Source organism: Pristis pectinata, chromosome 4 (assembly GCF_009764475.1).
Source record: "Pristis pectinata isolate sPriPec2 chromosome 4, sPriPec2.1.pri, whole genome shotgun sequence".
Classification (NCBI taxonomy): Eukaryota; Metazoa; Chordata; class Chondrichthyes; order Rhinopristiformes; family Pristidae; genus Pristis; species Pristis pectinata.
The window spans coordinates 60,113,224-60,127,356 of NC_067408.1; the positions used below are offsets into that span (position 1 = coordinate 60,113,224).

General features: G+C 43.2%; 1 long non-coding RNA gene across 1 annotated transcript; it reads left to right on the forward strand.

Annotated features, from left to right (window-relative positions):
- Positions 1-2,171: 2,171 nt before the first annotated feature.
- Positions 2,172-9,649, forward strand: LOC127569587 (uncharacterized). The gene is made up of 3 exons (XR_007956225.1): positions 2,172-2,218; positions 2,366-2,451; positions 9,154-9,649. It is a non-coding gene; the product is annotated as an uncharacterized LOC127569587 (long non-coding RNA).
- Positions 9,650-14,133: the final 4,484 nt, after the last annotated feature.

Genomic DNA, 14,133 nt, shown 5'->3' on the forward strand with positions numbered 1-14,133 from the left:
TTGACATCTCCCTTATATCCTCCTCCAATCACCTTAAAATATATACCCCCTTGTGTTAGCCATTGTCACCCTGGGAAAAAGCCTCTGACTGTCCACTCGATCTATGCCTCTTATCATCTTGTACACCTCTTTCTTCGGATATATAAATTAAAAAAGAGCAGCCAAGGTAAATGTGGGACCTCTACAGAATGAGGCTATGGAATTAATATCAGGAAAGGACATGGCAGATACGTTAAACCCACTTTTTTTTTGCATCAGTCTTCACTGTGGAGGTCTCTTCAATAATAACAGATGGGCTACTTTCAAGTAGCATGGACGAACTTGTAGTAATCCCAATCATGTGGGACAAGGTATCAGACAAACTCTCGAGACTAAAGGCAGACAAGTCAGCAGGACCCAATAGCCTTCACCCAAGGGCTTTGAATCAAAGAAGGAATGTCTGATCTTTTAGGAAAGCTTAATCTAATCAAACCAAGTCAACATGGTTTTATGAAAGGCAATTTATGTTTGATAAATTTGTTTGAGTTCTTTGAGGATGTAACAAGCAGAGTAGATAGAGGGGAACCTGTAGATGAGGTGTATTTGGAACTTACAAAATGCATTTGACAGGATGAAATATAAGAGTTAAGAGGTACAAAAGTTAAGAGCTGATGGTACTGGAGGAAGTGTGTTAGCGTGGATGAAAACTGGTTATCACCTAGAAAGGAGAAAGCTGGAGTAAATGAGTCTTCTCCGGTTAGAATGATGTAACTAGTGGAGTACCCCAGGGATCAGTTCTTGACCCTTGATTATTTATCATTCGTATTAATGACCTAGAGGAGGGAGCAGAACGTAAGGTTTCCAAATTTGCTGATGACATAAAAATAGTTGGAAGGGCAAGTTGTGATGAGGACATTGTGATTCTACAAATAACTATAGATAGATTGAGTGATTGGGTGAAAACCTAGCAAATGGAATTTAACATGGGGAAGTGCAAGGTCATGCACTTCTGTTAAAGGAATCAAGAGGCAGGCTATTATCTAAATGGAGAGAGCCTACATATGAGTGAAGTTCAGATGGATCTCGGTGTCCCAGTGCTTGAATCACTAAAAGTCAGCAGGCAAGTACAGCAAATAGTTAAGAAGACAAACAATATGTCTGTCTTTATTGTAGAGGGGTTGGAGTTCAGAAATAGGGAAGATTTGTTAAGTTGTACAGGGTGTTGGTGAGGTCATACCTGGAATACTGTGTACAGTTTTAGTCCAGTTACCTAAGAAAAGATACAGCAGCATTAGAGGCAGTCCAAAGGAGATTCGCCAGGCTAATTGTGGGGTGAGAGGACAGGCTATACAGGTTGGGTCTGTATTCTTTGGAGTTTAGAAGAATGAAAACCTTATTGAAACATATAAGATCCTAAGAATGCTTTTCAGGGTAGATATTGAGGTATTCACTGGTGAGAGTGTTTGGAGGGAGAGGACATTGTTTCAAGATAAGGACCATTCAGTTAAAACCAAGCTACATAGAAAATTCTTCTCACAGAGGGTGATGAATCTCTGGAACTCTCTGCCCTAGAGAGATTAGGGTAGTAGGTAAAGTGGAGATAAATGTTTGAAAGATCAGGGAGTTAGAGGCTATGGGGATCTGACACAGAAGAGGTGAGGCCTGATGTGGATCAGCCGTGATTACATTGAATGGTAGTGCAAGCTTGAGGGGCTGAGTGGCCTACTCCTGCTCCTATGTTCTGTTCTTGTGTTATTGGGTTTGCCTTTCGTAACTGCTTACTGAAGCATTTTCAGTGTTTGCATGAAAAGCATGAAGATTGTGACAGCATAAACTGAAGTTTGCAGAGAGCATGCAAACATTTTGACGTATTATTGAGCAGTATCCTGCACTGTTGTCAATGGTAGAGAGCAAAGTAATTCCACACTGCAACCTAGTGGTCAAAGCTGTGAGTGGCTTCAGTACAAAGCAGCAAAATGTCATTAAGCACATAGAATTACCACTCTGAGTGTTACATTAGAGGAAAACAGGAGCACCATGTCATCCCATAAGCTTCATGTCATCTGCTTATAATCATGTAAGTCACTTAACAGCTGGTATTTCTACAGAATGGGAAAAGCAATCCTCAAGGTGTTCAACAGAAGAGCTCCCTGGATCTCACATTATTCCTCAAAGTGTGAATGTCAATTTCCAGTAGAACCACATGGAACAAATATCAATAGGTTCACAGGGTTATAAGGTAATTCACATGTAACTTACTCTTCATCTTTAAGTATCACATTCTGGGATTGGTTTATATAATTTGATGTTATATTTTGGTATGCAGTTAAACTGCAAATATAAGTGGAATTGGAATGGAACGCTGACCACCTGCTTTTCTCCACAGATGCTGCCTGGCCTGCTGGGTTCCTCCAGCATTATTTGTGTTTTTCAAGAAAGAGCAGCATCCTTTTTCACTTGTACAATTCATCGGTGAGGCTGCACTTGGAATATTGTGTACAGTTTTGGTCACCTTGTTATAGGAAGTAATGTCACTAAGCTGGAAAGGGTGCAGAGGAGATTTACAAGAATATTACCAGGACTCAAGGGCCTAAGTTATAGGGAGAGGTCGGGCAGGCTAGGATTTTATTTCCTTGGAGCATAGAAGACTGAAGGGTGACCTTATAGAGGTATATAATATCATGAAGGGCATAGATAGTGTGAATGCACACGGTCTTTTTCCCAGGTAAAGGAAACAAAAAACTAGAGGGTGTAGGTTTAAGGTGAGAGGGGAAAGATTTAAAAGGGACTTGAGGAGCAATATCTTCATGCAGAGGGTGGTGGGTATGTGGAACAAGCTGCCGGAGAACGTAGTAGAGGCAGGCACGACAGTAACAAATAAAAGACAATACACACGGGGTGCTGGAGGAGCTTGGCAGGTCGGGCAGCATCAATGGAGGGAGGTGGACAGTTGAAGTTTCAGGTCCTGATGAAGGGTCTCGACCGGGGGTGTCAGCTGTTTGTTTCCCTCCATGGGTGCTGCCTGACCTGCTGGGCCCCTCCAGAATTTTGTGTGTATTACTCCAGATTCCAGCATCTACAGAGTCTCTTGTGCCAACAATTGAAAGACATTTGGATAAGTACATAGATAGCAAAAGGTTGAGAGGAACATGGGCTAAGTGCAGACACTTAGGATTAGTTTAGGTGGATGCCTTGGTCGGCATGGGTAAATTGGGCCGAAGAGCCTGTTTCCGTGCTGTATTGCTCTATGACTCTATGACTTGGAAATGGATAACATTAGAGCATCACCATAGATCAGAGGATGCCATGACAACCTGAACAGTTTCCATTATAAATGGAAATAAACCAATTTTTATGCAGGAAGTTGACAAACATACAACCAAAATTTAACAAAAGGAAGTAAGGTTTCTCAGCAGGATATCCAAGTGGGTGATATTTTTAACTGTGTTTCATAGTTAGAGATATTGATTACTAACAAGGCACAATGCAATGGTCTTCATTGATGAATAACTGTAACCACTCTACACCTCCAAAGGGGCCGTTGAAGGTGCTTGTGTAAAATAGTATTAAGATTCAGCTCAAGCAATTGCCTTTTAGATTCTGAGGACAAGCTCAAGACCAGGATGGCACAGTCATGCACATTTCAGTACCCCCCACCCACCTAGTAGATCTATGAAACAGAGAAGCAAGAAAATTGAAGAGCAATATTCTCAAATTTTTGTACATGAATACAATGCCAGTGTATTTCAAGATAATTCTGTAACAGTAAGGAATTGAGTATGGATAGTTTGGGAGTGGGAAAATCATCCACAATTTTAGCATCTTTACCTTGATATTCATGAGAATAACTTCAGCCTGAGCGCTGAAACACATGTTTTCGTTAACAACAGCATTTAGAGATTAGGGCCATAACACAGATACTCAACGTCACCCACTGATGAGATTTCTTTACTGTATCAAACAAAAGTACACCACATTGGGATTTCAACTGTGCTCTTCAACAATGTCAGAATGGGGTGAAAGCCAGAACTTAATTTAAACTATGCCATTATAAACACAGATACAGCAACGACAGCAGCCACAGTTCCCCTCAGTTTCCGGTGTTATCAATGGAGTGAGTGGCAGATAAAACAATTCACAGGAGACTTGAGACAGAGATGGAAAAAAAACAAAACAGTTATAGGAAAAATTACCCAATAAGAGCAGCCAGGAGCACTGTTAGCTCTTTGAATGGCATTAAAGAGGAAATTCATGGTTTAATAAATGAGTGAATAAGAAGGAAAAAAGCAATTGTTTTGAACTCCAGTAAGCCCTACACATAGACTGTAGCATTTCTCTCCAAACAATTAAACTTTCATTACAATTCTCCCATGCAGCACTGTGCAAGCAAGCTGCCTAATGCAGCTGTATGCCACATGCTCAGAGAAGCAACTTCATTCAGCATGTTGGTTTAGAACACAGGGGCAACACCTTCTCATAAGGAAGATCAAGGAAGAGATGACAATAATATGATTAATGTACCGGCAGCTCTTGAGCTCAGTGAAACCTCATCACTGTCCAAATGCACCAAGTCTTGCCCACCACATTGATGGCATTGGCTCCTGGACTATTAACACTTCAGTTTTTAGAATCTTATGTTCAAATCCTTCCCTCACTTAGCATTGTTGTGTCTATCAGTTTTATTAGCCCTCCAAGAACTCTCCACTCTTCCTATTCTAGCACTCTATGTTTCTCGGATTTCACTCCAGCACTGGCTATCATGCCTTCAACTGTTGAGAGATGCATCACTGGAATTCCCTCCTTAAACCTCACTGAATTTCCATTTCAGTCTCGTCTTTTTATACGTTGCTCAGAAGCTATCCTCTGATGAAGCTTTTGGTCAATTTACCCTTACTCGCTCCTTATGTGGCTTAATAACAACATTTAGAACATAGAACATAGAAAAACTACAGCACAATTCAGGCCCTTCAGCCCACAAAGCTGTGCTGAACATATCCCTACCCTGGAAATTACTAGGCTTACCCATAGCCCTCCATTTTGCTCAGCTCCATGTACCTATCTAACAGTCTCTTGAAAGACCCTGTCGTATCCGCCTCCACCGTCATTTCCAGCAGTCAATTCCATGCACTCAACACTCTCTGAGTAAAAAACTTACCCCTGACATCTCCTCTACATCTATTCCCCAGCACCTTAAACCTATCTCCTCTTGTGGCCACCAATTCAGCCCTGGGGAAAAGCCTCTGACTATCTACCCTATCAATACCTCCCATCATCTTATACACCTCTATCAGGTCCCCCCTCATCCTCTGTCTCTCCAAGGAGAAAAGGCCAAGTTCCCTCAACCTGCTTTCATAAGGCATGCTCCGCAATCCAGGCAGCATCCTTGTAATTCTCCCCTGCACCCTCTCTATGGCTTCCACATCTTTCCTGTAGTGAGGTGACCAGAACTGAGCACAATACTCCAGGTGGGGTCTGACCAGGGACCTATATAGCTGCAACAATACCTCACGGCTCCTAAATTCAATTCCCCGATTGATGAAGGACAATACACCATATGCCTTCTTAACCACAGAGTCAACCTGCGCAGCCACTTTGAGCGTCCTATGGACTTGGACCCCAAGATCCCTCTGATCCTCCACACTGCCAAGAGTCCTACCATTAAGACTATATTCCGCCAACATATTTGACCTACCGAAATGAACCACTTCACACTTATCTGGGTTGAACTGCATCTGTCACTTCTCAGCCCAACTCTGCATCCTATCTATGTCCTGCTGTAACCTCTGACAGCCCTCCAAGCTATCCACAACACCCCCAACATTCGTGTCATCTGCAAACTTACTAACCCACCCCTCCACTTCCTCATCCAGGTCATTTATAAAAATCACAAAGAGTAAGGGTCCCAGTACAGATCCCTGAGGTACACCACTGGTCACCGACCTCCACTCAAAATACGACCCTTCAACAACCACTCTTTGCCTTCTGTGGGCCAGCCAGTTCTGGATCCACACTGCAATGTCCCCTTGTATCCCATGTCTCCTCACCTTCTCCATAAGGCTTGCATGGGGTACCTTATCAAACGCCTTGCTGAAATCCATATACACTACATCTACTGCTCTCCCTTCATCGATGTGCTTAGTCACATCCTCAAAAAATTCAATCAGGCTCATAAGACAGGACCTGCCCTTGACAAAGCCATGCTGACTATTCCTAATCATATTATACCTCTCCAAATGTTCATAAATCCTGCCTCTCAGGATCTTCTCCATCAGCTTACCAACCACTGAGGTAAGACTCACCGGTCTATAATTCCCTGGGCTATCTCTACTCCCCTTCTTGAATAAGGGAACAACATCTACAACTCTTCAATCTTCCGGAACCTCTCCTGTCTCCATCGATGATGCAAAGATCATTGTCAGAGGCTCTGCAATCTCCTCCCTCGCCTCCCACAGCAACCTGGGGTAAATCCCATCTGGTCCCGGTGACTTATCTAACTTGATGCTTTCCAAAAGTTTCAGCACCACCTCTTTTCTAATATCCACATGCTCAAGCTTTTCAGGCTGCTGCAAGTCCCCACTACATTCCCCCGGATCTTTTACCGTGGTGAATACTGACATAAAGTATTCATTAAGTACCTTCCTTCCAGATCCACACACACTTTCCCACTGCTGCACTTGATAGGCCCTATCCTTTCGCATCTTATCCTCTTACTCTTCACATACTTGTAGAACGCCTTGAGGTTTTCCTTAATCCTGGCCGCCAAGGCCTTCTCATGTCCCCTTCTGGCTCTCCTTATCTCTTTCTTAAGTTTCTTCTTTTTAGCCTTGTACTTGTCCAGCTCTTTGTACCTTTTGTATGCTTTTCTTTTCCTTTTGACTAAATTTATTACAGCCTTCGTACACCACGGTTCCTGTATCCTATCATGACTCCCCTGTCTTATCGGAACATGTCTATGCAGAGCTCCACACAAATACCCCCTGAATATTTGCCACATATCTTCCGTACTTTCCCCAGAGAACATCTGTTCCCAATTTAATCTTCCAATTTCCTGCCTGAGAGCCTCATAATTCCCTTTACTCCAAGTAAACACATTTCTACCCTGTCTGTTCCTATCCCTCTCCAGTGCTAACGTAAAGGAGATAGAATTATGATCACTATCACCAAAATGTTCACCCACTGAGAGATCTGACACCTGACCAGGTTCATTTCCCAATATCAAATCAAGCACAGCCTCTCCTCTTGTAGGTCTATCTACATATTGTGTCAAGAACCCTTCCTGAACACACCTAACAAACTCCACCCCATCTAAACCCCTCACTGTCTGGAGATGCCAATCGATGTTTGGGAAATTAAAATCCCCCATCACAACAACTCTGTTATTCTCACACCTTTCTAGGATCTGCTTCCCTATCTGCTCCTCAGTAACCCTGTCTCTATTGGGCGGCCTATAAAAAACACCCAGCACAGTTATCGACCCCTTCCTGTTCCTAACCTCCACCCACAGAGACTCCGTAGATAATCCCTCCACAACGTCCACTTTTTCCACAGCCGTGACACTATCTCTGATCAACAGTGCCACTCCCCCACCTCTCTTGCGCCTCCCTCCCTGTCCTTCCTGAAACATCTAACATCAATGATTCCAGCCCCGGAGCCATCCAAGTCTCCGTAATGGCCACCACATCATAGGTCCAAGTATTGATCCAAGCTCTAAGCTCATCCGCCTTGTTCACAACACTCCTTGCGTTAAAATAGACACATCTCAAGCCTGTCTGAACACGTCCCTTCTCTATCACCTGCCTATGGTACTTACTCCTAGCCTCCTCTATTTGAGAGCCAAACACCTCATCCCAGGTCTCTCCAGTACGGATCCCACCCACCAACAATTCTAGTTTAAACTCTCCCCAGTAGCCTTAGCAACCTCCCCGCCAGTATGTTGGTCCCCCTGGGATTCAAGTACAACCCGTCCTTTTTGAACAGGTCATCCATGCCCCAAAAGAGGCCCCAATGATCCAGAAAACTGAATCCCTGCTTCTTACTCCAATCCCTCAACCACGCATTTAACCTCCTCCTCATTCTGTTCCTATACCCACTGTCGCTGTCGCTTGTCTGAAAGCACTCCTGAATAATGTCTTAAGATATTTTACTACCTTTAAGGCATAAATTAAATGAACATTGATGTGGCTGTTGGCTAGTGGTGTCAGCCAGTTTACCTTTATAGACAGGAGAATGGGTGAGACTAAGGGAGCAACAGGAAAAACAAATACTATGCTAAGAACCAATATAAGGAAACAATTCTAGATCAGGATCTGTTCAAGTTTTTCCAATAATGTTCCAAGTAAGGCAAGAGAGATTAAAAATATTGACTTTCATCCAAATTTAACAGAAGCCAGGTGGGAGAACGACTTAGATTTTGCAATCAGCCACAAAGCAGCAAAGGTGGCTGCTTACCTACTGATCTCTGGCTTAGGCTGACTGGGACTGGTGGCTGCCAGGCATCAGCTCAAAGGAATCCCTGGCATCCAACGGGCATAGGGAACCATGCTGAAAAATTCTCAGACAGCAAAACCAGGAAGGAAAAAATTGCACAAAATGTTAAGCAGAAAGAAAATTTGAAATAAAGTTAACATCTGATAAGCAGGAAAAACATTCCCAAACATGTAAAATGGTTATTTTGAAATCCATTTTAATTTAAAAATTTTATTGGAGGGAATTACAATCCACATATACAAAATCAGAATTTTCATTAGAGCCATGGAAGCTGTGAAGTAGAAACCAGTGCTTGACATGTCATTGAAAACTCACTCATAACTTTGTGAAGTGACAAAGTTTAACATTTTCAGAGTAGGTTATGACAAGGATAGTTTATAAATGCCAGGTATGTTGATAAATTCTTTAATCTCTCAAGCTTACCCTGGACAAGGCTGGAATGTCGCTGGTAAACCACCGACATTCATCGCTGACTTAAGATAAAGGATTAAGTTTGCTTTAAGGGGCTGCCAGTGATGGATTTCCATATGTGACTTCACATGTTGCTGGTAGTTATGCAGTGCAATGACAACAAAAATTGACAGTTTTGCTGGCATTCTGACCTCAGAACCTGTGCTGTAATCTTTGAAGGGTGAAGACTTTTTCCACATCAGTGATTGTTCTCTAATTTTGTCTCCTATCCACCAGCAGAAAGAAGAAACCAAGAGGGAAAACTAGATGAAAGCCTTCAACTGCAACATTTGCTAGGGCCTGTCATTTACATTTAACCAACACCTGGTAAACATCTGGTGAACAAATATGCTTTCTGGAGATCAGGGCTTGCAAAACATGTAAATTATTACTTTCAAAATGCTTAAGAATAGACTTAGTCAATGGAACTTAACAAATGCTTACCTGTTAAAAGAGCTGGGGTCTTTGCCAATTCAACTGCATAGGAAGTAACTGACAAAATAATCTGTAAATCTACATAATCAGAGTCCAGCAAACAGGGAGGAGGAAAGGAGCTAAAGCCTGTAAAATACTGCACTAGACTAGGGAGAGAACAGCAAATATAAAGTTAAAGGATCACACAGAATTACATAGAATTTTACAGAGCAGAATCAGGCTGTTCATCCCAGCTGAATGGACGTTATGATTTACAAGAGCCCCTGTTTAATTTACCTATCAATATATCTTTGATTCCTAATCCCTTCCTATTGTACTTATCCAGCTTTCCATTAATTTTGTAGTGTGGCCCTGAACTTATGATCAGTGGTGAACCACCTGCATTCACTGTCAATTTAAATAAAGATTGCATTTGCTCTATATGCCAGCCCAGCCCAGTAAGTTATTGCCGCAGTACACCAGGGTCCAAACTCAGTGACAAAATCTATACAGGATCAGGGGATTCTGCTCATAAATCCCATCACATGGTGTGTGTGTGTGTGTGTGTGTGTGTGTGTGTGTGTGTGTGTATTTGTGGTGTGTGTGTGTGTGTGTGTATCCATCTATCTACCTGTGTGTTAGAGAGTTTATCTGTCAGTCTGTCTATACGTGAGAGACTGTGGGTGTGTATGTATCTGTGTTGTATCTGAGTGCGTATCTGTGGCTGTCTGTCTGTCTGTGTCTGTGAGACTGTCTCTGTGTGTGTCTGTGTGTGAAAATGGTGGAATGGTGGTGGTGGTGGGTGGGGCGGGGTGTATCTTGGGGTTGGGGTGGAAGGAGAGGAATGAGCCCTGCCCAAGAGATCACAGGAAAATCTTTGACAACCACCTCAGCTCTTCCCCCAGCTCAACTTACTGCCAAAGCCACCAAAAGCTTCAAATTATTTCAACACTATTAAAAATTATTCAAACCAGTATTTTGTAATAAGAATTTTAAAGATTAAGAAAAGAACTAAATAACATTTAAAAACATTTAAATGAATTTAAACTGTTAGAAATGCCCAAAAAACATTAACAGCTGCATCAACTCTCAGTTGGTGCAGACTATCAGAGTGGATTCCCAGGCTAAACCTGGAATATTGCTGTAAATCCCAGCTCCTCAAGGAGTCTAGCAGTGGAGTGAGATTTGCAGCAAAACCCCAGCAGGTCAGTGGCTTCCACATTTCAACATAAATGCTCTCATTCCAATTTTTCATGCACCTTATTACCTGGGAAACGTCAGCTGTTGCATGCAGAAATGCTGACATTTCTTCCAGCCCAATATTTGCACTGACAGGTCAACAGCAAACATAACTGATTCTATATCCAAGGTTCACTTAGCACTGAAAAGGGTTAATTTGACACAACCTACAGTATGTCTACTCTAGACCGGTGCAGTATCAGTAAATGTGTTTTGATCATCACACATGATGCAATTACATGGCTTTTGTCCACTCCATAATTCACATTATTCAAGATGAACCTGCACTTTCCAGTATAAATTGTCTGACAGGTTTGCTTTCTGCTGTTATAATCAGATTTATTTTGACTCCAAAATGTAGAAGACAAAGACGAAGCTGGAACACCTCCTACACCTTATAACAATCAATTCTGAAGCGGTTCACCTGTGAATCTGAGGGTGTCATTTATTGCATCCGGTGCTGCCAGTGTGACCTCCTCTACATCAGTGAGACCCAACGGAGATTGGGTGACCGCTTCATCAAGCACCTTTGCTCCATCCACCACAAAAGCCACTATCTCCTGGTGGCCAGCCACTCAATTCCACATCCTGCTCCCATACTGACATGTCTATCCACGGCCTCCTCTACCGCTACGTTGAGGCCAGACACAGGTTGGAGGAACAACACCTCGTATTCCACCTTGATAGTCTCCAACCTGATGGCCTCAACATCAATTTCTCTAACTTCTGGTAATCCCTCCCTTCTTCTCCCCTTTTTTCCTCCCTCCTTCCCCCCCTCCTTTGTCTTCCCTCATCCCTGTGGCCCCCTCCGCCCTTCTCTTTCCCCTTCCCCTGCTCTCATGACCTGCCACCTCCTTCCCTTTATTCCATGGTCCACTGCCCTCTCCTACCGGATTCCTTCTTCTTTTGCCTCTCCTACCTATCACCTCCCAGCTTCTTACATCTACCCCCTCCCACACCCACCTACTTTCCCCCTCTCACCTGGACTCGCCTATCACCTGAACTCACCTACCCCCTGCCTGCGTGTGCTCCTCCCCCTCTCCCCCCACCTTCTTATTCTGGCTTCCGCCCTCTTTCTTTCCAGTCCTGGTGAAGGGTCTCGACCCGAAATATTGACTGTTTATTTCTCTCCATAGAGGCTGCCCGACCTGCTGAGTTCCTCCAGCACGCTTTGTGTGTGTTGCTCCAGATTCCAGCATCTGCAGAATCTCTTGTGTCTCAATTCAGAAGCAGGCTCTTTGGCCCACTGAGTCCATGCTGACAATCAAGCATCCACTTTATGAGAGTCATAGAGTTCTACAGCACAGAAACGGGCCCTTCAGCTCACCAAGTCCATGCCAACATTTTTGCTCATCTACACTAATTCCATTTGCCAGCATTAGGTCTGTATCCTTCCATACCTTGTCCCCATCTAAATATCTCTCAAACACAGTGATTATATCTGATTCCAGCACCTCCTCTGGCAGCACATTCCCGGTATCAACCACTCTCTGTGTAAAAACACTTTCCCCTTAGGTCTCCTTTAAAACTCCTACCTTTCAGGACCAGCCTAGCATGCGGATCTTGTCAAATACCTTAACAAAGCCTGTGTAAACAAAATCTACTGCACTGCATTCATCTACCTCCTTGGTTACCTTTTCAAAAAACTCAATCAAATTAGTGAGACAGGATTTCCCCTGCACAAAGCCATGCTGACTATCTTTGTTCTGCCCCTGCGTTTCCAAGTCAATATAAATCCAGTCCTTTAGAATTCTCCCCACATCGTCATCAACTCCCCCAGATTCGACCACTCATCTATACACCAAGGTCAATTTATAGCTGCCAGTTAACCTATCAACCCGCACTTCTTTGGGATGTGGGAGGAAACCAGAACACCCAGGGAATCCCACACAGTCACAGGGAGAACGTGCAAATGTCACAGACAGCACCAGAGGTCAGGATCAAACCCGGGTCACTGGAGCTGTGAGGCAGTGGCCCTACCAGCTGTGCCACTGAGCTGCCTTTTGAATGAGATAGCAGGAAGAGTTGTCCTTTGATACCCAAGTTTATCTTTTTATATTGAACATGACCACATTTCTTTTCAGGCACAAGTCACATTCCAGATGAAATTAAAGTGAAATTAAAGCTTGTCTAATTTTTTTCCCCAAATTTAAGGTATTTTCAGAATTTTTGTTGCCAATGTTTGCACAAAGTGATCATGCCAGATATTACATATTCCAAATTTCAAGCCATATGCACTAATTAGAGTTGATGAGATAATCCAAGTCAATGAAATGTAAGGTAAATTTGTTTATACAGTACTTACCAATAAATAAAGAGTTAGAGAATCAGAAATTGCAGGGCACAGCAAGGCCATTCAGCCCATCAGGCTCAAGTCACATCTTTTGGATAGCTATAAGTTCAGCACAATTCCTTTGTTCTTTTCTCAATGCCCTACAATCTTTCTCCCTTTACAATTCAATTTTGGATGTTTTTTTTAAGAAAACAGATGTGGTGTCACCAGCAAAGCCACTATCTGTTACCCATGCCTGATTGCCCCTGAGCACGTGACGAACTGGAATGGAGGGCTGTAGTTATAAAGAGAGATTGGAATAGGCCAGATTTATTCTCACTGGAACGTAGGAGACTGAAGGGTGACCTTATCGAGATTTATACAATTATGAGGGGCACAGACAGGATAGACAGAGTTTTTCCCAGGGTAGGGGAGTCTAGAACGAGAGGGCACAGTTTTAAGATGAGAGGGGAGAAAGTTAAGGGAGATCTGAGGTGTAAGTTTTTTCCACACAGAGGATGGTGAATATCTGGAACAAGCTGCCAGAGAGGTACGAGAGACAAATACAATCATAATGTTTTAGAGGCATTTCAACAGGTACTTGGATAGGAAAGGCATAGAGGGATTTGGGTCTAATGGGGACAGATGGGATTAGCATGGATGGGCATCACAGTCGGCATGGATGAGGTGGGCCAAAGAGGCCCCTTTCTGAGTAGTACGATTCTATGATTCTGTGAATCACTGTAATCCTCCCAGTAAAGGAATTTCTACAGGGCTTGGGCAGGGAATTACATGATTTAGCCCAAACAAGGATGAAGGACCAGCGATATATTTCTAATCCTACAGTTGATGACGTCCTGCTGCCAATGTTCTTCTTGATGGTAGTGGTTCTGAGATTGGGAGGTAGTCTAGCAGTGCATTTTGTAAATGGTGTTTTACTCTCGAGTAATCTTGGTGCTGGACTCATCAGGCCAGTGGAGACTATTCCAGCACACTCCTGGCCTGACAATGCAAGTTTGTCTAACTTCTCCTAATAGCTAATACTCTCTGATCCAGATAACATCCCGGTGAACCTTTTGCACCCTCTTCAAAGCCTCCGCATCCTTCCTGCAATGTGACAACCAGAACGGCACACGATACTCCAAATGTGACCTGACCAAAGTTTCATACAGCTGCAATAAGACTTCCTAACTTTTATACCCAATGCCCCAACCAACAAAGGCAAGCATGCTATACGTCATTTTTACCACCCTATCCATTTGTGTTGTCGTTTCCAGGCAGCTATAAATTTG